The sequence below is a fragment of the Microcaecilia unicolor genome, chromosome 7 (genome assembly GCF_901765095.1).
Source record: "Microcaecilia unicolor chromosome 7, aMicUni1.1, whole genome shotgun sequence".
NCBI classification, from domain to species: Eukaryota; Metazoa; Chordata; class Amphibia; order Gymnophiona; family Siphonopidae; genus Microcaecilia; species Microcaecilia unicolor.
The window spans coordinates 41,071,570-41,097,005 of NC_044037.1; the positions used below are offsets into that span (position 1 = coordinate 41,071,570).

Genomic DNA, 25,436 nt, shown 5'->3' on the forward strand with positions numbered 1-25,436 from the left:
GTTCTATATAAAATTTTCCTCAGAGTCTAATGATATTGTGCAAGAATATCAGTCCATTTTGTTTTAATTAGTCTCCTGAAGACTGTAAAGTAGGAGCAAATCCTCATTTATTTTCTTTGAATTTTAAGAGAGAACAGTGTGAACTACAGTATACAGCGAAGTAATTCAACAGCATCCTAATAGTTATGAGATATGGGGCCAGGAAAGGCTCTGTCTCTCTCGTTTTTCAAATGTAAGGGAACAGTGAATTAGCAGATGTAGCACTGTGCCGGAAAGGTGTTAATTATTTTATCAACCTCTGCCAATCACTGGTAGTACAACAAGTTTGTTTTGCTGATTTCTTCCTATGAAGAATGTTATTTGGAAAAAAAAGTCATTTGCCTCTAATCATTCTCTCCATCCTTCCTCCAACCTATGTCAAAGAGGTAGGCAGCAATTGTGTCTGTTCTTTCCCACATTAAAGGATAGAGTGAAAATCTCTATGATATATTTGGTCACTGGATAGAGTTTATTTGTTGCAGTGGCATACCAAGGGCAGGGTGGTGGGGGCGGTCTGCCTCGGGTGCACGCTGCAATGGGGTTTCAGGGAGCATGTTGGCTCCGCCGGTTTCCTGCTTCCTCTGACGTTACTTCCTATTCTGGGGCAGGGAACCGGCAGAGGCAACATGCGATGGAAGGGTTGGTGATTCACTGGGGGGAGGGGGGGAGTGATGCTCCAGGGGGCACGGCGTGATCAGCCCCGGGTGGCAGCCGACCTACGATCACCACTGGTTTGTTGCCAGAGGGTGGGATGCGCATTCACACATCAGTGCCTGAATGAGAGCACACTTAGGTAGTGCTTCTTTTAAGCCTAGAGTTGCATGGGAATCCACTGGCATTCCTGCTGGTCGATGGAGGTGCGATGATGTCACATTCTCTGTCATAGGGGACAGACAGATCCCTAGCATTCCTCCTTTTTTGCTTTGCAATTGAATGTACAATATCATCGCACAACCCCTCACTGGCAGCGAGTGCCAGCAGAGGACTCTTTTGGAGCTCAGCGTTGCTTAGTGGGAACATTGTGGGGGGGGGGGGGGGGGGGCAGGCTTCCACAGCCTGTAATTGGCAATGGATCTCATTCCCTGTGGAGGATGAGACACTATTGAGTCAAGGGACCAGACAGAGATGATGAGCTGCTGGAAGGAGGCATTGAGCTGCTGGATTCCCCCACCCCTTCTGCCTCTCTCTCTTCCCCTTTGCTGACTGAGCCTCAGGAGGAGGAAGAGCAGAATAGCAACTCATTTGGCTGCAGCCTCCTCTTCTGCTACCTGGAGCCAATTTTTGATTTAAGACAACAGAGGAGTAGGAGTTTGCAGTTGAATGTACTGCTGCTGTCCTCCTCGTCTTCCTTGAGGCTCAGTCATCATGAGATGGGTGAAGGATAGGAAAGAAGATAAGCTGTGGGAGTAAAAGAGGGGATGCAAGCTTCAAAAGGGGAGAGTGTGTAGAAGTTGATCTAGGGCATTGGCTGAATTACATAAAACAGAAGCTGAAGGGATGCCGAGCGAGATCCATGTAAATGAGGGACTGGAGGATCGGTGGTGAGAGGAGTTGAAAAAAAGGGGGTGGGGTGTTTTGTGTGTGTGTGTATTGGCACGGAACGAAAGAAGGCACCTGGTATAGGAAGAGAAAGAAGATTGGGCTGCAGAGAACAATGGAGTGAAAGAACGCCTGGGTGAGGCAGAGGAGTAAAATGGGGCAGTGAGTTAAGAGAAAGAAAACAGGAGGCTTAGGTCAGCTGGGGGTGGGGGGGGGGGGGAGAGAGATGAGAGTATGGTTGGGACCAGGGGATGGGATTTGATATACCACCTTTGTATGGTTACAATCAAAGTGCTTTACATATTATATGCAGGTACTTATTTTGTATCTTGGTCGATGGAGGATTAAGTGACTTGCCCAGAGTCACAAGCAGCTCCCTAGGTTGTCAGGCCATACACTAACCATCAGCCCACTCCTGAATGCTTCAGAGGGAGCTGCATGGGTTGAGTTTGTTGGGGATGGAGGATCTTAAAAGCCTCTGGATAATTTAAATAGGTAGTTGCATCACTGTTGTGACTTTGCTTTGGTTGTACTTTCTTGATTTATTATCATCTTGTTAATTTGCCAAATTTATTCTAATGTCGGATAAAAGTTAAAATAATGGGGAAAATTGTTCTTTCAGGATGGAGGGAAACCAGTTGATTTTAATAACAGACTCTAAAGATTTCCTTTTAGATAGGGTGCCTGATTTAGAGTTTCCAAATTTATTGAAATTCATAACAAATGGCAAATATTGAAAAGCACTTATCCGTATAGCAGGAGCTAGTATGTGAATATGGGGCTCATTTTCAAAGCACTTAGACTTACAAAGTTCCATAGGTTGCTATGTAACTTTATTTTATTTCTTTTATTTATTTATTTATTTATTTATGCATTCGTGACTAATTTCGGTTCAAAGTTGCTTACAATCTACATTTTGGTGGCATTACAATAGTGTTGTGCAATGTGGAGAGAGCATCAGTTCATGTGGTTATTCATACAGTTTTTGAAGAGATAGATTTGAAGAGGAAAAGATAGTGGTAGCTTTTGTGTTCAGTTGTAGATTTTTGGTGATGTTTATTTGTATAGTTTTTGAAGAGGTAGATTTGAAAGGAAGTCTAAGCGCTTTGAAAATATGCCTCTAAGTGTCCTATCCACCAGTATTCAGAGGTACTATCCGGATGGCGCAACTGAATGTTCTTAGAGACCACCTCGGCACTGTCTGGTTAGCGCCATTCTTACAGACCACCTCAGCACCCTCCAGTTAGTACCAGGGTGGAACAAGAGATGATCTTGGCCATTCTACCTAACTCTACAAATAGCCAGTGAATTTAGACAGAATCAGTAAAAAGGTTGGCCTAACTTAAACCACATATCAATGCAAAATAGTAGCTGAATATCATTGAGTACCCATGGAGGTAGGCCAAATGTCCATGCTCTGTCCTTGCTCCACCCCAGTGCTATCTGGGTAGTGTTGAGGTGGTTTGTAAGAATAAAAGTAAGCAAATGAAAAAGCTGTCCTAGCTTACACCGTCAATATCACTGCTGTCCTTATGCCCAGTGGCAGTCATTGCTTTCCATGTGTATTCAGCACTGCTTGCTCACCTAATAAAGATGCTGAACATACAGAATAGATTTGAATGCCCCAACCAGTATTTTTTTTAAAGATGCTGGCTGTGGTATTTGAATACTAACTTGATAATTTTTTAAATGATTATTTTGTTCTTATTAATTTACTGGGACTGTTGCACATGCCACTTAAACCCTAATTCTATATATGGCACTCAAAATTGCATGCACAGATCTGAGGGCGCACAAACTAGCCAATTAGTGCAGAAAACTGGGTGTTGATAATCAATTATCAGCGCTAATTGGCATTAATTTAATTTTACGCATGCATTTTTAGGTGCCAGGATCTGCGTGTAAATTTTATGCATGGATCAGAAAAGGAGGAGCAGCCATGAGAGGGGCATGGGCGAATGAGGAGCATTCCTGGAATTTGCATGCAGTGTTACAGAATAAGGGAGATCCACATATAATTTAGGAGGTCTTTTACAAAGACGTGGTAGCGTTTTTAGTGCACGCTAAATTCTAGAGATGCCTATAGGAAAATATACGCATTTGTATTAGCCAATCTTATCAAATGTGACTCTAGAAGACCCCAAGAATATCAAACTCTTCCACTATGTCGGGTCTTAAACATACAAATTGATTCTCACAACTTTCCAATACATAAAAACATTTATATATTTGTTTTTATCCACTTATCGCCTCAGCGGTGCTCATCACCAACAATTTTTTATGGCAATAGTCTAAAAGCTAGACTATTTATATTTCTTTTGATTCTTTTAATTCATTTTAAAGCTTTAATTATCATAAGCCCTTATCTGTTGTACTAGTCAGACTGGGGGTTTCAGCTTGTCCGACATGCATGTTTTGCCTAATTACTAGGCTGTGTCAAGGACTTCCCCCTCAACCGTCTTCAGCGCCAGCCTTGCCTTTTATTCTCGGGACCACCTCTAGCAAAGAAAATGGGAAATATATGGGCATCTCTAACGTTTAGTGCACACTAATTTTTAGCATGTACGCTAAAAGGCCCACTTAAATGCAATCCTCGCTCCCAAACTTAGGCAAAGACCCCGATGCCAAATGCTATTCCAGAAATGGTGACTGTCGAGAGAGAGATTGATTATAACTATATTTCATGGGACTTTTGAAGCTTCTTTGACACTACATTAAGATTGGAGATGACTCATGGATGTAAACTATTTTCCCTGTAGTTGAAGCTAAGTACTTCATCGTTTTTTTGTAGTTCTGATGATTCCGGATGGTGTTCCCTCGATATAGTTTCTTTTTGCTATGATTATCATTCTTCCGATAATATACACAAGATGTTGATTTAGTTCAACTGTTATTACGTATGCATATTGATAAGTGATTTGTTACTATTACAACCCTCTGTTCTTTACTGCAGATTGGTTTAGTGGTTTCACTCTGCAGGTTTTTCGGAGGTGGTGGTTGGCCTGTGATGAAAGCCATTATACTACTACTACTACTTAACATTTCTAGAGCGCTACTAGGGTTACGCAGCGCTGTACAATTTAACAAAGAGAGACAGTCCCTGCTCAAAGAGCTTACAATCTAATAGACAAGTGAACGGTCGGTCCGATAGGGGCAGTCAAATTGGGGCAGTCTGGATTCACTGAACGGTAAGGGTTAGGTGCCGAACACAGCATTGAAGAGGTGGGCTTTAAGCAAAGACTTATAGGTGTGTCCACTGAGTTAGTACCCTTGGCTTATGAGGCCTTTACTTATAATTATCTAAGAAGTAACGTCTTACATATGCACGAGTAATATTTATAGTTATTTACAAGTTTTTTTTTATTCCAGAAATGGTGCCAACTCTGAGTTCCAATTATAGACTAGCACTTAGCACCCATTTTTATCGGCGCCATATACAGAATTTAATCCATAGTCTCTCCCTGCTCATCCTGTTACATATTGCACTCAGTGACACTGCAAACTTTATATTTCCTCTAAATATTTTGTGCTTCAGATAGTGCTTGATTGTGTCGGGGCGGGGGTGGGAGGAGGTTTATTACTAAAGAGTATTAATGCTTTAACAGACAGTAAAACATGTGTCATTGTCTAATATGAATTAAAATAGCATTAGCACAGAAAAACTTCTGTCACATTAAGAGGATTTAGGGCATTAATGATAATGTGGGCATATATGCCTGCATTATCATTAATGCCCTGAATCCTTTTAATGTGACAGAATTTTTTTCCGTTATTCTATTAAATTGTATTAAACTGCCTGATGTAAATCACTGTGGACATTAATGAGCAAGGAGGTATGAAAGTGAGAAAAATATGAATGAGTTGCACTCTGTGTAAATCAATCTACTATAATAAAACTCACCCTCAACGTTCTGAGGACACTGACGTCAGTGAAGCCAAGCTCTGACTTCCTTCAAAAAGGTTCGAAGGTTCGTGGTGGTGAAGCCACCAAAATCGCTCCGGGCCCCGCCCTCGAGGGGCGGAGCAATGGCAGAACAACAAAGGGGTTGGCAGGGAGGGAGGGAGGCAGGGAAGCGGGGGGTGGGAAATCACTCCGGGCCTCGCCCTCGAGGGCGGAGCAATGGCAGAACAACGAAGGGGTTGGCAGGGAGGGAGGCAGGGAGGCGGGGGGGTGGGAAATCGCTCTGGGCCCCGCCCTCAAGGGCGGAGCAATGGCAGAACAATGAAGGGGTTGGCAGGGAGGGAGGCAGGGAGGCGGAGGGGGTGGGAAATCGCTCTAGGCCCCGCCCTTGTGTCAAACATCATGATGTTGGGGGCGGAGCAATGCCAGAACAACGAAGGGGTTGCCCAGGGACGGAGGGGGGTGTTGGCGACGAAAACCTTGCTAGCGCCCATTTCATTTTCTCTGAAACCGGCTTCTTTTACTAGTTTATTAATATTAAAAGAGTTTAATGAGGTCCAGCTCAGTGGCTTGGGTGGCAGTTGCTATGCCCTGCCATGCAAAAAGTCTCTGGTTTGATTCGTAAATTGGGCCTCCTATTCCCTGACTTTACTGGGGCTTAGGATTCTATGGGAATATTTTTCAAAGTTCCTTGGAGTGCAGAAGTCATGATCATTATTTAAGGGTAAAATCTAGTGGTCAGATTCAAGGCTTATTTTGCAGAGTTCCAGCAGGAGCCATGGTATTTGGTTCCCAGCACAGGTTGTTCATTGCAATGACCAGACTATTTATATTGAGGAAGGGGAACATAAAATAGAGGGGAGAAAAGCCCCACTCTCACCTGTCAATCTCCTAGAAAATTAACTGGGAAACCTATGAAATCCCTTCTTTCCACCCATCCCCTCCCCCCAAAAAACTTAGAGATCTTCAGTAGAAAAAAATGGGGCAAGAGCTAAGAAAGCTTTCCTCTCTCCCTCCATCTCATAAGAGGAAGGAAGGGCCTGTGAAAATCCTTTTCTCTCTGTCCAAATAGGAGGAAGGGAACTGTTACAACTTGCACTTGGAGGAGGGGGTGGACCACGGGGCTCCCAATCCCCACCCCCAATCCCAGTAGGCTTCTGGCAACGTAGAAGTGAGAACTCCAGAGCACCATTGCTCTTATTAGGAGGAAATGTGTTATTAGGGCCCCTTCATCATCCCTTCTCCTAGTAGGAGGCATTGGCAAGACCTTCCTTTTGTCTTTCTGGGGAAGATTGAGAAAGGAAATCTCTGACAGATCCTCCCTCTTCATCCTTTTAAAAAGGAGAGAATCAGAGAAGGTTGGCAGATTCTCACTTTGCCTCTTACAAGAAGGAGGTGAGGAGGGAGATGGAGACCTGTGCGTTCATGAGTCACAAATTGGTTTACTAGTTCACTAGCAAGAGGCTTTTTTAAATTGTTTACCAACCTTAAGGTGGTGAGAAACAAAATCTCAAATTTGTAGTTTTAATCATTATCATAGTTTCAGACATACTCCAGAATGATATTCATTTCATGAAAAAAATGGTTAGGTGTATCATGAAAATGTACATAGGTTTTGTAGTCTGTAGCATAGGAGCCAACATTTCAAAATTATTGGGGGTGCTAAGCCCAATGGAAGTAATCCCTCCCTGGATACATACAAGGAATTCTCTCAATATTGAGAGTGCTCAAGCACCCATAGCACCCACAGCACCCACAGAGTCGGCTCCTATGGTCTGTAGTAGATCTTTTTGTTTATATTCTTTACCACTTTTAGGTGTAATAAATGAACAACAATAGGACAACAGAGGATCAGGCTTTGTTGGGGTTGCAATCTTGTTATCAGGTGTATGATTGGAGTAGGTCAGTGGGAGCACCATCTCAACTTCTGTTCAGCATTCTGCAGTGCCAGTAGTGCAGATTCACTCACTGCATCCTATTTAGGTGGCGGTAAGTTCGGGTGTGCTATCAGCTATCCTGACAGCTAGTACATGGTAACCACCCATGTGCTAGCTGTCACAGCCAGCCAGATCCCGCTCAGTTCCATGGTAGGCATGCTAATGCAGGATTTTTAACACAAGAGCTTCCTTTTTATTTTAAGGTCGTAGTATTTTTATTAAATTTAAAATTAGAATAACAGAAGACAATTCAGTGTAACAGTACAACAACATACAAATTGCAAAAATCATGTAAAGGACAGAAGAGAGAAAGAGTGGAGAGGAAGAAAAGAAAAACACTTCTCATCAAGCATCTCAAAAGTAGGACAATAACAAAGACCACTTTTCCTTATAAGTGATATAGCGACATGACTTTTTAGCCAGAAAGGTATCATATTTATAAGTCTGAAATACCAAATTCCACCATTCTTGATATGTGACTTGACCCAGGGTCTTCCAGTGCCCAAAAACTACAAGAGCGTCCTTTTTAGTGCAGTAGACAGTAGTGCGGTCCTGCACTACAGTCTATCACATTGAAAATCCCACATTAGCTGCTTAACGCGGCTTAGTAAAAGCCCCCTTAAGTAAGAAATATCGGGGCCCTTTTATTAAGGCTCGTATATACCCTCTCCTGGAGTGTATTTATGGCATTCCCAATCACCTAACAATATTTCAACTTAAACACCCATCATGAAGTGTTCCTTATTCTCACTGAACTTTGTACATTAAAATTAAAAAAATCATGTGGTGTTTATATTGTATGCAGTGATGCATTATCGCATGTATCTGTGGTTTGGGGGTTTTGCCATGCTTATAAAGTCCATGTATAGAAGAACAGTGTATGCTAATTTAGAATAGTATCTGTAATTAACAACAACTTCTGGAATTGTGGGGTTTCTTCTATTATTTTGTTTTGAAAATAATATGAAATGGTGCAGGATACATTGTTGGCATTTCCTAGGTCATTTGAAATAACTACATATCCCTACCATCTTGTTTGTCCATTGTCCTTTCTTACTAAAGTGCCATAGACCTACTTGATTTCTAGGCCCTTTCCCACCACCATGGATCCTCTGCATGCATACTGTGCTTTCACCAATCAATTATCACTTTTGCCCCATTATATCTCATATATCACACTACAGTAGAACCCAAAAGCAGTATTGATCACCTGTAACTGAAGTGACATTATTTGCATAGGAGGCAATTCTATAACAAGGTGCCAGAATTTAGGCATCATCCTCTGGATTCTATAACAGTGCGCGTAACTTAACAAGCTAATGAGCACTGATAGCAGCAATAATGTGCACTAATTGGCACTAATTAGAATTTATGCTCACAACCTGCTGAGCATATTCTGTAACAAAGTGCGCCAAACTTCTAACACTCGTAGATAAAAGGGGCATATTTATGGGTGGGGAAATGGGTGTTTCATGGGCGTTCTGAAATTTACATGCATAGTTATAGACAATGGCCCAGTGCGCTTAAATCTATGTGCAGGGATTTATGCCTGGTTTTCGTTGGTGTAAACGGATGCATGTAGATTTAGGTACTGATATATCAACTAAATGTATTCTATATACTGCGCCTGAATCTAGGCATCAATTATAGAATACACTTAGCACTGATTTCAGCGCTAATTTTTAGACACCATATATAGACCCCCCCCCCCTATATTTTCAGTACCTGAAAAAGAAAATTGTAAACCACATAGATCTAGGAGGTATATAATTACTGAAAATAAATAAATATATATTTCCATGGGCAGTGACGACAAACACACCTGTGTGTGTAAGTGTTCTTATGGAATACTAGTTTAAGTTGACACTGACCAGCCTAAATTTCGGCACAAACATTTACGCTAGGTCTATGTGTGCAACTTACATTATTGTGTAAATTCAACGCAGAAATGTTGAGCTTGCACATGCCCCTTCCTGTGAATGCCTCCTTGACAGTTACACAGTAAGCTTTTCAAGCACGTAATTATACAATACTGTTTTGTTTTTTGTTACATTTGTACCCTGCGCTTTCCCACTCATGGCAGGCTCAATGCGGCTTACATGGAGCAATGGAGGGTTAAGTGACTTGCCCAAAGTCACAAGGAGCTGCCTGTGCCTGAAGTTGGAATCAAACTCAGTTCCTCAGGACCAAAGTCCACTACCCTAACCACTAGGCCACTCCTCCACTCTGGTACTGCCATGCATGCATATGTGTCCACTTACCTTTGTGAATGCCTGTATTCTATAAATTTGAGCACATAAATGGCCCTTAACTTTCAGCGATCTGTTATAGAATGTTATAGTGTACAGTTCTGACCATGTGCAGCCCTTACCACATGGAGCAGTCTCCTCAGCTACTCAGTTGATCTCAAAGCTCAATGCAAACAACTCCCAGGGAGGAAGAAGGGACTGTGTGCTTTTTAAGTCCTGCTATCTATGGAAAACATCTGTTACAGGTGAACAACACTGCTTTTTCTGAAAACAAACAGGATTGAGTCAAGCACGTAAGTGAATCACTTCCAAGGTTAGGGCTATTCAACTTTAATAGCCGCCATAATCATTTGTTTGCTCCTAGAGAGAGATTGGCCACCTCTGCTTGGCTGGAGAAATTGTCCTGTGCTGAGACTTTGTCCAAATAATGTGCAGTAAAACTATGAAGAGAAGACAGTGCAGCTGCTTACAGATGGTATTCAACGAGGCAGACATTAAAAGGGCCAATTTTGATGTAGGAGCTCTAATTTGATGACATGACTAGAGTTGAGAGGAACACCTGTTTTTTTTCATAGAAGAATTGAATACAAGAAGTTAGCCAATTTACTAAAGTCCTTTTCAGAACTAGTATACCACATCTATTTGAATCGAAGGACACAAAAAGTTAAATAGGTTTTCTAAATGATTCAGTTCTTTTCAAACAGCAGACCAGAGCCCATGTATAGTCTACAGTATGAAGTGCTTTCTTGCGTGGTTTTGAATAGGGCTTTGAACAGAAAGTTGGATGCATTCTTTCATTTAAGGGTCAAGAGTCCTGGATTTGATATACCGACTTTCTGTGGGTACAATCAAAGTGGTTTACATTTAGATGAAAAAGTGTCACATCTTTAAACAAGAACTTGGGATATGTCTGAAGAACAACCTTAGGACGATGGAATTTTGGTAGGGTTTATATATTACAGCACTTAAAGTTCACTCACTTTTCTAGAGCAAGTTCTCAACCTTAAAGGTACTCTATTAAGAAGAGTGCCCTCCAGATTAGGCAGTTAAGAGATGGGGAAGGGGGGGGGGGGAGTTTTCAAATTGCATTAGGGCTTTAAGTCATGTTATTTGCCCCTTAAAGTGACTTAAAGGGCACAAACATAGCTCATTTTACCCTAATGTAGCGATATATTATACTATACTATGAATGTCTTATATGCCGCAATATCTTTCTAGTAGAATTAATTGGGGATTACATTATAAGAAGCAGCCACATACAGTTGGAATTACAAGTATAGACAGACCTGAAATTAATAACACAGTATAAACAAACCAATATTAATCATTATCAATATCAGAGAACATGTAGGTCTTCAGATTTTTCCTAAATAAAAAATATGAGTTACAGCATTTTATATAGTTTGGTAGTCCATTCCAGACTTTAACAGCCAAATATTTAAAAACGGATTTGAAACTTTTTTTTTTTTTTTACCCCTCTATAGCTTGGAAATGCTATAGTTAAAGTATGTGATACTACTATATACCGGTCCCATCTGTAGCAAACTTCACACCAATCACTTCAGTGGACATAAAGAGAACTTCAGTTATCTATTAAATTTAGTCCACTGAAGTGATTGGTGTGGTTTGTTATAGAAATGTTAAATAGTAGTAGTAGTAGCAGTTTGTTATAGAAGGGATTAGTATATAGTAGTATGGTCGCTATCCCATGGTTTTGAATCTATTTCCCCTTGTTTTGTGATAGCTAAAGTATGAGCAGCTCGAGAAGCCCTACCAAAATTCAGTAATAAAGAATACTTGGCTAACCCTACCGAATTAACTCCTACCAAAGACTTAAAAAACATTCATGCTATCTTGAAATTTATTTGCAAATGAACCGGAAGGCAGTGAAGTCTTCTAAGGAGCAGAGATGGTCTCTCAAATGTGCTCATCCTAAAAATCAGTCTAGCTGTTGTATTCTGTAAAAGTTGGAATCTTTGCAATAATTTCAAGAAAATTCTTCCATATATAGAATTACAGTAATCCAAATAAGGCAACAGCACTGCCTGCTCTACACTTCTAAAGCTTTGAACACTCAAGGATGAGTGAATAGTCCTCGATTGATATAGTCGGAAATTAAAATTTCTGGCAAGTATAGTAACCTTAGCCTCAAAAGTTAATCTTGAATTTAGTATTACTCTTATACTTTTGACTTGTTTTCAGTCTTCAAAGTATACCCAATAACAAGTTTTAAAAACTTCCTAGGAAGAGAATGAAAGTCCCCAAACCATACAACCTTGGTTTTTTGTCTATTGAGTTTCAAAAAAATTTCCTGGTCCCAAAAATCAACCTTAGAGATATTCTTGGTCAACATTTCAGCAGTATCATCAAAAGTATCCAATGTTAGCCAAAGAAGAAAGATATTATTAGCATAAGACATTACTAAGATGACGAGAGGTCAAAGATTCCTCTAACAGCTTCATATAGACATTAAGGGCTAGATTCTATATATGGTGCCTGAAAATTCTGCACGGAAAATAATATGTCTAGGGTATTCTCTAAAGCACACCTATATTTTATACAATAGGCTTACATTTCCACATAGTATATAGAATATGCCAAGCGCCTCTCCATGCGACCAAATTTAGTCATGGCATTTACATCATGTTTTACTTGGCGTAAATCCTGACACCTAAATTAGGTGCAGAGTGGGTGTATTCTGTAACAACATGCATAAATTTTAGAAACGCTCATGCCCCACCCATGGCCTTGGACCCTTTTCAACTATGAGTTAGAATTTAAGTGCATCACATTACAGAATACACTTAACAATTTGTGCGTGTAAATCTTAATTAATGCCAATTAGTGCTGATAATTGCTTGTTAACATCCAATTGATAGCAATGATTAGCTTGTTAACCAATTAAGTTATGCTCACTCTTATAGAATAGGCTTCAATTTCCATGCGGAAATTAAGGTGCAATACATAGAATCCCGGGGTAAATAACAAAAGGGAAAGTGGTGACCCCTACAGGATGCTACAATCCAATGACCAATATGTTGAAACTGACCCATTTTTTGTACTTTATATGACTTTTTCCTCAAAGGTTCTTCAAACCACTTAATAACTATACCTATGATGCCAAGTTGACTGAGCCTATAAAACATTGGGGAATGATCAATAGTATCAAAGTCCCACGAACTATCAAACTGTAGAAGTACTACCTGTCTACCTCTACTCAAAATATCCTTAATCTCTGTGGTCAAGACCAATAGTAAAAACTTTGTACTATGTGAAGGATGAAACCCATGTTGAGAAAAATGCAGCAAATCATTAGTAAAAATAAAATCATGGAACTGTTGATAGACTACAAACTCTTGCAACTTGGTCAGCCAGGGAATATTAGCTACCAACCTGTAGTTATCTACTTTTATAAGGTCTGTGCCTAATGATTTGAGTATAGGAGTAAGTACACTCTCTGAAATAGAATCAGGGTAATAGCCCTCATTTAATAACAAACTAACCAACTCTGCCAACCATAACACTATGGTTTGCAACAGATACAGTGGTGGAAATAAGTATTTGATCCCTTGCTGATTTTGTAAGTTTGCCCACTGACAAAGACATGAGCAGCCCATAATTGAAGGGTAGGTTATTGGTAACAGTGAGAGATAGCACATCACAAATTAAATCCGGAAAATCACATTGTGGAAAGTATATGAATTTATTTGCATTCTGCAGAGGGAAATAAGTATTTAATCCCTCTGGCAAACAAGACCTAATACTTGGTGGCAAAACCCTTGTTGGCAAGCACAGCGGTCAGACGTCTTCTGTAGTTGATGATGAGGTTTGCACACATGTCAGGAGGAATTTTGGTCCACTCCTCTTTGCAGATCATCTCTAAATCATTAAGAGTTCTGGGCTGTCGCTTGGCAACTCGCAGCTTCAGCTCCCTCCATAAGTTTTCAATGGGATTAAGGTCTGGTGACTGGCTAGGCCACTCCATGACCCTAATGTGCTTCTTCCTGAGCCACTCCTTTGTTGCCTTGACTGTATGTTTTGGGTCATTGTCGTGCTGGAAGACCCAGCCACGACCCATTTTTAAGGCCCTGGCGGAGGGAAGGAGGTTGTCACTCAGAATTGTACGGTACATGGCCCCATCCATTCTCCCATTGATGCGGTGAAGTAGTCCTGTGCCCTTAGCAGAGAAACACCCCCAAAACATAACATTTCCACCTCCATGCTTGACAGTGGGGACGGTGTTCTTTGGGTCATAGGCAGCATTTCTCTTCCTCCAAACACGGCGAGTTGAGTTCATGCCAAAGAGTTCAATTTTTGTCTCATCTGACCACAGCACCTTCTCCCAATCACTCTCGGCATCATCCAGGTGTTCACTGGCAAACTTCAGACGGGCCGTCACATGTGCCTTCCGGAGCAGGGGGACCTTGCGGGCACTGCAGGATTGCAATCCGTTATGTCGTAATGTGTTACCAATGGTTTTCGTGGTGACAGTGGTCCCAGCTGCCTTGAGATCATTGACAAGTTCCCCCCTTGTAGTTGTAGGCTGATTTCTAACCTTCCTCATGATCAAGGATACCCCACGAGGTGAGATTTTGCGTGGAGCCCCAGATCTTTGTCGATTGACAGTCATTTTGTACTTCTTCCATTTTCTTACTATGGCACCAACAGTTGTCTCCTTCTCGCCCAGCGTCTTACTGATGGTTTTGTAGCCCATTCCAGCCTTGTGCAGGTGTATGATCTTGTCCCTGACATCCTTAGACAGCTCCTTGCTCTTGGCCATTTTGTAGAGGTTAGAGTCTGACTGATTCACTGAGTCTGTGGACAGGTGTCTTTCATACAGGTGACCATTGCCGACAGCTGTCTGTCATGCAGGTAACGAGTTGATTTGGAGCATCTACCTGGTCTGTAGGGGCCAGATCTCTTACTGGTTGGTGGGGGATCAAATACTTATTTCCCTCTGCAGAATGCAAATAAATTCATATACTTTCCACAATGTGATTTTCCGGATTTAATTTGTGATGTGCTATCTCTCACTGTTACCAATAACCTACCCTTCAATTATGGGCTGCTCATGTCTTTGTCAGTGGGCAAACTTACAAAATCAGCAAGGGATCAAATACTTATTTCCACCACTGTAGGAAGGACAGATATCTAAACTACAAGATTTTTTTATAGCTTTTTCAGTAGTTTCATAATACTATCTGAAGAGACTAAAGAAAAACCATCCCAGACTATATCTCCAAGAGAGCCATTGATCTCAGCCATAGATGTAGGTAAGCAATCAACAAAACCTACTGAGCTCAGGCAGAAAACCTGTCTAATTTTATTAACTTTAGGTTGAAAAAAGTTTGCCAAACTTTCTGCAGACGGTTGTAAATTCTGAGATTGTAAGCTCTTTGAGCAGGGACTGTCTTTCTTCTATGTTTGTGCAGCACTGCGTACGCCTTGTAGCGCTATAGAAATGCTAAATAGTAGTAGTAGTAGGAATAAAAATGATGTCATCTGTACTAATTAGCCTATTAAATATGTTAAATAATTCCTTTGAAGAGTTTTCAGATTGCTGTATGTTCCGGTCATAATACTCAACTTTAGCTAATGAAATTGCATCCTTATCTTTTCTGACATTAGAATGACACAGTGCATAACAAGATTGATCTGACTTTTTCCATAATTTAAGTTATTGGGGGTTACATAGTAATAAGATGCAAAACACTGAAATGCATGTAAAGTAGCTCATTGTTATGTAAATTTCATAATTTACCTTGTGGCCCGATGCTTCTGGACCATCTCTTAAAATGGCAGTACCTATAGAAATAGTCCCCCATGCAGGCCCCATAGAGTTCCCCACCAATAGTGTCCCAAGTACAACCCCCTGCATGTACCCCCCCCCCCCCCCCAGATTTGAGAAGATGCCACACACACCCATTATTCCCTCTCATCCATACCTTCAAATATCCATTGTAATCTAGGAGGTGGCCAGAAGCAATCCCCATTCGCTCCTGTCCTTCTGATGCTAGGATCCAAAATGGTACTGGCAACCCCTAGCTGTAGTCTTGCTGTACTACCATTAGGGGTCATTTAATATAAGGGCAAAACAAGTGGGCTTGTGTAATTGAGACATAAACATGTTTTTCTCAATGTCAGGAGCTCCACAGAAAAGGTGTTAATACTGCACTGTTCATTTTACACAGTAAGCAAGTCCATTCACCTCCTCGGCAGTAGGAGTATCAGTGCTGGCATGTATATGCTTTGTCTGTGCTTCAGCTGGGGTTGACAAAAGCAGATTTTTCTCAGTCTTTTGCAGGGACTCCAGAAGCATCTGCGCTGTGAGCCTGAAAACCTCTGGAATATGCAATCTGCTTTGACGATTGTCTGTCGGTCCCCTTGGTTGACTAGACTCGTAAGGTTACTGCATCGAGGAGTTGATGGCCTTTCTATGGGAGTTCTTTTATGTTCAGTTTTCCAAGAAATAGCTTTTTCTTGGCTTTGAAATGCTCCTGAATACAATTCAGACAATCTCTCCGTGCTCAGGGTGACATTTAAGCACAGTGTTTGCATTCTTTTTCATCGTGGTCAGAATTCAAGCATAAGAGACACTTGGAAATAAGAGTAGAATCTCTGCATCTTTTTATTGCATTTCAGGCAAGGTCTAAATCTGTTGGCAAAATTAATGATGCCTTTAAAAAAAATCAAAGAAGGAACTTACACAAAACAACATTAAAGAAATAACAATTTTCAGAGTTGTATGGGAGAGCTTTGTGTTGCATTTATTCAGACAAGTAGAAAAAAAAACCAAAATGAAACTGCTGAGGAAACCACAGCACATACAAAGGGCTATGTATGTTCAAAAATGTACACTAAGCGCCCTGTTTACTGCGGTGCACTCGCATTTTTAGCGCATTCTAACATTAGCATGCGCTAAACACTAGTGACACCCGTATATTCCTATAGGTGTCTCTAACGTTAGCGTGCACTAATTTTTAATGCTAGCTAAAAATGCTAGCGTGCCCGTAGCATGGCTTAGTAAACAGGGCCCTAAGATCTCAGGGGTAGTTTCTCCAAATCGGTTAGTTTTGCGCATACCATGACAGTAGTGAACCTTACTCCTAAGCCAGGACTGTAGGAGAATGATTCTGTCCTGGTGCCATCAGATTTTTTTAACAATTTTTTTTATTGCATTTTATTTATTGCCCTGTCCTGGTGCCATTTATTGCATTTATAAATGGCACCAGGACAGGGTGCTTAGTGTACATTTTTGAGCATGCATAGCCCTTTGTACGTGCAGTGGTCTCCTCAGCAGTTTCATTTTGTTTTTTTCTGATGGGCACCAGGACAGAATTCCTCATGCATGTATATATGCTTGTTCATTTATAAATGAACAAGCATATATACATGCATGAGGAATAAAGCCAAGTGCAAAGAAAAAAAATAAATAAAAATAAACAAACAGAAGTAATACAGGAGAAAAATCCCTCATCTCTTACAAATCAAATTATTCTTAAGCACGTTAGATCCCTATAAGTCCACAAAGTAATTGAAGGGAACCCATAAAGAAACAAGGCAGGTATCCAAAAATAACAAGAACCCCCCCACCCCCCCCCCCCCCAAAAAAAAAAAAAAAAATGAAAAATGCACCTAGAGTGACAAAACCTATTTAAAGTCTATTTTAGCCTGCATCCTGTGGGAAAAGGTGGGGTATAAATGCAATAAATAAATATTAGTAACTATGGGCCCCTTTTACCAAGCTGCAGCAAAAGGGGGCCTGCGCTGGCATCAGTGTGTGTTTTTGATGCGCGCCAAGGCCCCCTTTTACCATAGTGGGTAAAAGGGTAGTCTTTCTTTTCTGTAGGAAATGGCCTTGCAGCAAGTAAAGCACTTGCCACGCGGCTATTTTGTGTGTGTGGGGAGGGAGCCCTTACCGCCACCCATTGATGGTGCACTGGGGGTGGGAAGTACCACTGGGCTGATGTGGTAGCCCAGTGGTACTTTCTGTTTATCGAGCGGTAAGCCCGCATTGGGCTTACCGCTGCTTTTTAAAAGGAGCCCTATCCTGATTATAATCGAACGAGAAAAACGCCCAAGTTCCGACCTAAATCGGGAGATGGACGTTTATCTCACAAAAACGAATAACGCGGTATAATCAAAAGCCAAACTTGGACATTTTCAACTGCACTCCATCGCGGAAGCGTACAAAGTTGACGGGGGCGTGTCAGAGGCGTGGTGAAGGTGGGACTGGGGCATGGTTATCACCCGAACAGAGATGGGCGCCTTTCGCCGATCATGGAAAAAAAGTATGCGTTTGTAGCTAGAATTTAGGGCACTTTTCCTGGACCCTGTTTTTTCATGAATAAGGCCCCAAAAAGTGCCCGAAATGACCAGATTACCACCAGAGGGAATCGGGGATGACCTCCCCTGACTCCCCCAATGGTCACTAACCCCCTCCCACCACAAAAAATGATGTTTCACAACTTTTTATTTTCACCCTCAAATGTCATACCCACCTCCCTGGCAGCAGTATGCAGGTCCCTGGAGCAGTTGTTAGGGGGTGCAGTGGACTTCAGGCAGGTGGACCCAGGCCCATCCCCCCCTACCTGTTACAATTGTGCTGCTTAATGCTTAGTCGTCCAACTCCCCCAAACCCACTGTACCCACATGTAGGTGCCCCCTTCACCCCTTAGGGCTATAGTAATGGTGTAGACTTGTGGGCAGTGGGTTTTGAGGGGGATTTGGGGGGCTCAACACACAAGGGAAGGGTGCTATGCACCTGGGAGCTCTTTTACCTTTTTTTTTTGTTTTTGTAAAAGTGCCCCCTAGGGTGCCCGGTTGGTGTCCTGGCATGTGAGGGGGACCAGTGCACTACGAATCCTGGCCCCTCACACGAACAAATGCCTTGGATTTATTCGTTTTTGAGCTGGGCGCTTTCATTTTCCATTATCGCTGAAAAACAAAAACGCCCAGCTCCCAAATTGTCGAATAAAACATGGACGTCTATTTTTTTTGAAAATACGGTTCGGTCCGCCCCTTCACGGACCCGTTCTCAGAGATAAACGCCCATGGAGATAGACGTTTTCGTTCGATTATGCCCCTCTATATGACTTATTTACCCTTTAACACATAGGAGGCTGAACAGAATATCTATTATCAAGAAAAGCCCTAAGTTGTTTGGGATCATAGAAAAGGTATCGATTTGAATCTAACTGAATCAAACATTTGCAAGGAAAATATAAAAAGAAATGAGCTTCCAGAGATAATACCTCCAGGCGCATTGACAAAAATTGTTTCCTCCTCTCTTGTGTCTCCACACAGATATCAGGAAAAAAAAAAAAACCTTCCTTCCCAAAAACAACTTGTCACAATTCCTTAGTCTCAGCACCCAGTCCTTATCTGGTTCTAGTGCAGAAGTAACTAAGAGGGTAGATCTAACGTTTTCTTCTTTAATAGAGCTCTGGAATGAGGGGACATACGACAAAGTTGAGAGGGAATAGGCTTAGGAGTAACCTAAGGAAGTATTATTTCACAGAAAGGGTGGTGGAGGTGTGGAATGGCCTCCCGGTGGAGTCGAGCACTGTTCCAGAATTTAAAAAGGCATGGGATAAGCATGTGGGTTCGCTTAGGAACAGAAAGAAATAGGGGTTACAGAGGATGGGCAGACTGTATGGGTCTTATGGCTTTTATCTGCCGTCATGTTTCTGTGTTTCTGTGCAACTGCGAACACCTAAGTGTGGCAGATATCCGCGTAGCTTACAATCCTCTGTAGGTTGCATGCATAAATGGGAGTCCCATCTTTATCCCAACCATGCTTCATCCCTGCGTACTCTTCCCCCCCCCCCTTGCAAATGCACGCTATAAGCAGCTATATGCTAGCATTGTAAACATTTATATTGCTGCAGGCTGGAAAATCATGGCTATTTTAGGGGTTTTTTTACAAAGGCGCGGTTGCATTTTTAGTGAACGTTAAATGTGAGAGACACCCATAGGAATATATGGGTATCTATAGTGTTTAGCGCACATGCTAAAAATACTAGTGCGCCTTTGTAAAAGAACCCCTTAATAAGTTAGGCTTTAGAGCCTAAACTAAAAGCATAAGTGCACTGGATTTTTTTCATTTTTGCCTCTTCTTGCCACATATTTCTGCCAGAGAGAGATTTCCCAGGGTGGCACAAGAAAACACGTTATTTTCTTTCCTCACATATTTTTCTTAGTAGTGTGGGTTGTATGAACAGACACAGATGGAAAAATATCCATTTTCTCATCCATCTTTTGCACCTGCGATAAACATGTTTTTTTCATGTTTTTGTGTTTCCTGATTGGCTACGGCAGCCGGAGCCCCCTGAATGCAGAGACTTTAATGATCATTGTATGTTCCGGCTATTTAGAACAATGAATCTCTTGAAACGTTCTCTTAGAATGTTCTCTTGGGATATTCCATATACAGAGGCTGGCATCAAGACCCATACCAGATGTGCAGATCAGGTTTTGGGGATTTAAGGACTTGTGTTTGTGTCCTCTGCTGCTCTAGCAACTCCTCCAGAGCAGGCAGAGTGGGGGTCCCCGAGCTGTTCCTGTGCTCTTCTGATTGCTCTCTAATTGCCAGTCGCTGCACTAGATTGCCAAAATGCTGTTCCTGTGTTTTCCGATTGCTGACAGCTGATGCCTGATGATTATCTACTTTGTCCGACCTATCACCTGCAAATACCTTTTGTTATTATTACGATTAAGATTTATTTACTGTCTTTTTGAAGGAATTCATGCAAGATGGTGTACAGCAAGAATAAGTCAAACATAAGCAAAAGACAATTACAGCAGTAAAAATATTCAAATATCAATACAATTTCACCTTCTTCCTGAAGCAGAGATAGTCTTGTGTTAAGTGGAGCCTTTCAGGGAGTGCCTTCCAGAGTGTGGGGGCTACTCCGGAGCAGGCTTGCTTGCGGGTGTCACATTGTGTAATGTCCTTTGGAGAGGGTGTGGTTAGGGATAGTCCTTGGGAGGACCTTAGGGCCCTGTTTACTAAGCTTCGTTATAGGTGTGTTACTGTTTTTAATGCGTGTTAAACATGTATGTGTGTTAACCGTGTAGGTGCCTACAATACCCCTATAGGCGCCTACACGGTTTAGCTCACGCGCTAATTATAGGTGCGTTAAAAACACTAACATGCCTTAGTAAACAAGGCCTTTTAGTGTCCTTGAAGGTGTGTAGAGGGCAAGTGGCTGAAAACATTGTAACATTATGAGATGATGGAAGATAAAGACCTCCATGGTCCATCCTGTCTGCTCAACAAGATAAGCTTATAGTATAAGATATGTTGTGATACTACATATGTATCAGTGCATGATGAAAAACTCATGTCTAAATGTTGGCATGTAAATGGTGACTTTGCTAGTATTCTAGAATGAAATCTGGCTACCGGGAACCCATTATAGAATTTGCTCTTAGTATCCAGCATTTTGGCGATTTAACATTTGGTGCACTTTATAGAATTGTCCTCTTTTTGTATTTCAGCACAACTACCTTTATGGGTAATGATGCTGAATATACAGATTCATATAAACCTTTTACTTTCTAATGCCTGGTAAATAATATCATGATAAATTGTCTGCATTTGAAAGAATCTCTTTGATCCTATGGAAAGAATGAGGATGCTAGCACTGAGCTGCTATGGAATTTTCCATAGACTAGCAGCAGAAAAGGAAAGCTTTAAAAATTCAACAATCAATTATGATTTTCTATACATTTATAAGTGGTAATATTTATTAATGTGCTTAATATTTGAAAAGATTGTGCTGTTAGTAGAATCTACCATGACAGTTTTTAAATACTTAATATAGCTATCTAGTATTTGTAAAAAATGTGCAGGAGAACATCTTTAGACAGGGTATGTACTGGAGAATAATGCCAACTGGGGGGGACATCAAAGACCTTGCAAAATGTGCCCTGCCCTGAGCGAATTAGTATAATTAAATGAGGATTTTTATGAAATAAAAAAAAAATTCTACTATCGCCGGCATTGTTCACCGCAATTTAATGCCCAATTCAAATTCTCTTTGAGAATCTTTAACAGCATGGTGTCTCTGCAATTTATTTAATAAGGAAGAATATCTTTAGAAAGTGTGCGCCTCATTGTGAGAAAAGATGTTAAGAAAATAATCACCATCTGGGCACTGAGATAACTGACGGACTCACAGGCCCAAATGTTCTTTGTAATAGGAACTGTTTTGTAAGCAACTGTTTGTAAGCATTTCATAAGAACAGAACATAAGAATAGCAATACTGGGTCAGACCAGTGGTCCATCTAACCCAGTATCTTGTTTCTAACAGTGGCCAACCCAGGTCGCAAGTACCAGACAATAGCAACATTTTATGCTACCAATCCCAGTGATAGCAGTGGCTTCCTGTCTATCTCAATAGCAGACTACGGACTTTCCTCCAGGAACTTATACAAACCTTTTTAAAACCCAGGCACGCTTACCACATCCTCTGACAACAAGTTCCAGAGCTTAACTATTCTTTGAGTCAAAAAATATTTCCTCCTATTTGTTTAATGATATTTAATGTCCACTAACAATTCAGCTTTTTTGGAGGGAGGAGGGGGGAATAGAGGAGAAGGAAGTAAGATATTTTGCAGTTTTCATCATATTTACTGGAAATTTACTGATATGTTTTGGATTGCCCAATCATATGAATTCTTTGGTGGCAATTCTTTAAATTGACACCAAGATTTAGGCATCTTACTGCCATGCACTGAGCGCCAACTTTATAACAGCACCTTGGCGCCAAGATGTCATTATAGAATGCTAGCATAAGTTGGCACTGGCATGACTAAAGGTGGGTGCCAACAGTTACACCAAGCCAGTGGCAGTCATAACTGTTAGCACCTAAGAGTTCTTAAATGATAGTATTGTATAAGTTACGCATGTATCTACAATACACACCCATGACCCACCCATACTCTGCATGTTTACGCCCCCTCACAATTTCGGAATGCATGTTATAGAATAACATCTAGGACTTAATTTACATAAATGCCAATTAGTGATGTCATTTACGTGCATAAGTGCACCTGTTTTATGAAGTGATGCATGTAAATGGCACCTACATTTAGGTGCTCCTTGTAGAACTGCCCTTCATACTGTGTATCATATATAATTAGTTTGCCCTTTCTACTTTTAAAATTCAAAAGGATCAGAAGAGAAATGTTTGCTCAGCAGTTACAGATTCAGTGAATGAATCTTTTTGGATATGTTCTGTTGCCAAAGGGGTCATCTGACTTTGTCATCTGTCCATCTGTATATATTAGTTCTTGTGCACATGTGAGGCCAGATGGCTAGCAGGTGACAGATGTGCTGTGGAGAATGGCAGGCCAGCAGGGGTTCCCAATGCCCTTTGGCTCACACTGAAGGCTCATGTCGTTTTTGTCACATTGGAAATGTTGGCAAGAGTTCTCAAGTTCTTCTGGTAGTGGGACTATAGAGATTGGAATGCCAAGGGGATTTTGAAGTACCATTGGCTGGGGCTGGAGGCTTGAAGCATCTGATAAATTGGATCCCCACATATAGTTGAAGCTGAAGGCTCATACAGTGATACTGAAGAGTACCTGGGTGGTCTCTGAAGCCCTGGCAGCCATGGATAGAGGTTCATACAGCAGCAGTAAAATAGTAAATGCCAGCAGGTCTTCCAAAGGCAAATCAGCTGAAGGTAAAATTTTTTTATCCAAAGGGCGAGGTGGGGAGGAGGAGGAATAAAGCGATGGGGAGAAAAGAAGATGAGCATTTTGCAGTGGGAAGAAGGAGTGTGCTTTATTCAGCCACTTACTCCCCTGTAAACCCCCTCACTACCCTACACAAACACACACCCATATGCTCCCCCAAACACACAGTCAAACCCCCAGACCTCTCCTACAATTGCTCCCTGCCAGACCTCCCACACACACACTTCTGACCCCACACCCTTCACCAACATACATTCATGCCCACATAAACCCTTATGTGCTATCCAGTGCTCCCTCTCTCACACACATACTGTATCTCCTATGTACATTTGCCTATCATGTGCACATGTATACCTACTCACCCCCATGTTCAAAGACACATACTTATCTCTCATGTGCACATACATTCACCCTTTCATGTACATGTACATGCTGATCCCCCATGTGCACATTCACACACACTTGCTATCTGTTCCCCCATTCAAGTACACATATGCACCCTTTCCTACACATACAGGCTTATTTTCGAAAATGATCGCCGGCCATCTTCCGACATAAATCGTGAGATGGCCGGCGATCTCTCAAAAGCGGCGAAATCGGTATAATCGAAAGTGGCTCTTTTGACAACATTGCCGCTTTCCCGTCACCGCGCCAGCGAAAGTTCAAGGGAGCGAGTCGGCGGCATAGTGAAGGCGGGACATGGGTGGGCATAGGCGTGGCTACCAGATGGCCGGCTTTCGCGGATAATGGAAAAAAAAAGCGGTGTTAATCAGTATTTCGCCGGGTTTACTTGGTCCTTTTATTTTCACGACCAAGCCTCAAAAAGGTGCCCCAACTGACCAGATGACCACCGGAGGGAATGGGGGATGACCTCCCCGTACTCCCTCAGTGGTCACCAACCCCCTCCCACACTAAAAAAAATAAAAACCTTTTTTTACCAGCCTGTATGCCAGCCTCAAATGTCATACCGAGCTCCATCACAGCAGTGTGCAAGTCCCTGGAGAAGTTTTTAATGGGTGCAGTGCACTTCAGGCAGGCAGACCCAGGTCCATCCCCCCCCCCCCTACCTGTTACACTTGTGGTGCTAAGTGTTGAGCCCTCCAACCCCCCCCCAAACCCACTGTACCCATATCTAGGTACCCCCCTTCACCCATAAGGGCTATGGTAATGGTGTAGAGTTGTGGGGAGTGGGTTTGGGGGGGATTTGGGGGGCTCAGCACCCAAGGTAAGGGAGCTATTCACCTGGGAGCTATTTGTGTATTTTTTAAACATTTTTAGAAGTGCCCCCTAGGGCGCCCGGTTGATGTCCTGGCATGTCAGGGGGACCAGTGCATTACAAATGCTGGCTCCTCCCATGACCAAATGCCTTGGATTTCGCTGGGTTTGAGATGGCCAGTATTTTTTTCCATTATCGCTGAAAAACAAAACCGGCGATCTCAAACCCAGCGAACTCTGGTATTTGGCTGGCCATCTTTTTCGATAATATGGTTCCGGCCAGCTGCCGCCGCCAAAATAGATCACCGGCGATGTTCAATTGTGCCCCTCATAGTCTCCTTCCCTCTGTGCGTACTCCCACTACATGCACAAAATCCCAACGGAGGAAGAAGAATCATGCCATTGCTTCACAGTAAGGGGACTTTTTACAAAGCCACATTAAAGTTTTGCTGTTAATGCGGTGGTAGCTGCAAAATCTCTATGGTAGCTGTTGTGGGCATTCTTGCAACTTGTGTGTTAATGGCACAAGAGTGCACTTAGCTACATCTCTGGAGGTATATCATGTTATCAGGATGAATTACCAGCTAACATGCTGTAACAACCTGCTCAATAACTGAAGGTACAATCTCCACCTCATGTTCATTACTGTATAATGTGACAATTAGTGCAGTTAATGCACAGAGTTAACTGTTGTTGTGACACTATACTGTTAACATGTATTAAAATCCAAATTAAATACCTGATGCGGTTCAGAGCATAGGTCACTAACCCCCAGATTTTATATATGGTGCTGGAATGTTGCAATTTAATTGCTTAATTAGGTCAATCATTGGCTAATATTGGTCTTA

General features: G+C 41.8%; 1 protein-coding gene across 4 annotated transcripts in view; it reads left to right on the top strand.

The window, feature by feature from the left end:
• FGF13 (fibroblast growth factor 13) overlaps positions 1-25,436 on the top strand; it is a 571,318-nt gene that overhangs the window by 515,001 nt on the left and 30,881 nt on the right. The gene's annotated exons all lie outside the window — the stretch shown is intronic.